Below are 958 nucleotides of genomic sequence, written 5' to 3' on the forward strand. Positions count from 1 at the left end.
CCCCGCAGGGCTGCCCCCACCCTCCGATGGGCCATCCACATCCAGCAGCCAACTGACACAGGAACAACCTGCCCCCAGCCTCTACCCCCTCCACACCCACCCTGCTACAGAACCTGCACCCACACACATCATGACAGCCACTTCCCAGCACCGCAACCACCGAAACGGGTGCAGGTCAGAAAGCAAACTTTATTAAACTGCTCTGCAGGACTCCCAGGAGGGGGGCTGCGGTGGGGTTCCCTGCCCAGTAGTTCTCCCCTTCCCCTGGCGGGCAAGGCATCAAGTGGCGTCCGTCTGTCCATCCCGAGGTGGGGAACGGATGCTGGAAGCAGGCTTCTCACAATCGCTTTTGGTAGTTGTCGAGTAATTGTCTGAAGTAACTAGGCAAATTAAACTAATATTCACCTTTTAAAGGAAACGTACAGCAATGAAGAAGCTTTTAGGGTGGAGGGTAGCTGCGCTACCTAAGCGTTCCCTAGGACTCCAGCCTTAGATGCTATCACACAAGGGGAAGCTGGTGTGCTGACTCTAAAGAAGAGGACGGAGCGTAGAGCGCAGTGGAAACACCGTGGCTAGGCTCAGCGACCAGACAGGGACCCTATAAAGAGGCTCGGCCAATATAAATCAGTAGGACTTCAGGTAAAAACGCTTTGGGAACCAAAATACAGCCCTAAATGTCCTCTAGGACTTTCTGTGCACCCACAGCAGTTCCTGTGTAAAAAGGTAGTTTGTCTTGATCTTTATGCATGGCAAAGGCATAGGCTGAGTTAATGACAACAAAAGCCTGCTTATTAGAAGCTGCTTCTCAATGTTTCATGCAACTCCATACATATTAGCTAATGTAGACTAGAAGTTCAAGGATTCACAATACTTCATCATATATCACTTACGTGAATTTCATTTATATACACATCTGCTGCACCGACTTAAAACCCATCCCCACACTCACCAAGGCACA

The 958-nt window shown here is 50.2% G+C and overlaps 1 long non-coding RNA gene across 1 annotated transcript; it reads right to left on the reverse strand.

Moving 5' to 3' along the window:
• Positions 1–168: 168 nt before the first annotated feature.
• LOC118159300 lies at positions 169–531 on the reverse strand. The gene is made up of 2 exons (XR_004747065.1): positions 465–531; positions 169–380 (listed from the first exon to the last, which is right to left on the reverse strand). It is a non-coding gene; the product is annotated as an uncharacterized LOC118159300 (long non-coding RNA).
• Positions 532–958: the final 427 nt, after the last annotated feature.

Source organism: Oxyura jamaicensis, unplaced genomic scaffold (assembly GCF_011077185.1).
Source record: "Oxyura jamaicensis isolate SHBP4307 breed ruddy duck unplaced genomic scaffold, BPBGC_Ojam_1.0 oxyUn_random_OJ69520, whole genome shotgun sequence".
In the NCBI taxonomy this organism is placed as follows: domain Eukaryota; kingdom Metazoa; phylum Chordata; class Aves; order Anseriformes; family Anatidae; genus Oxyura; species Oxyura jamaicensis.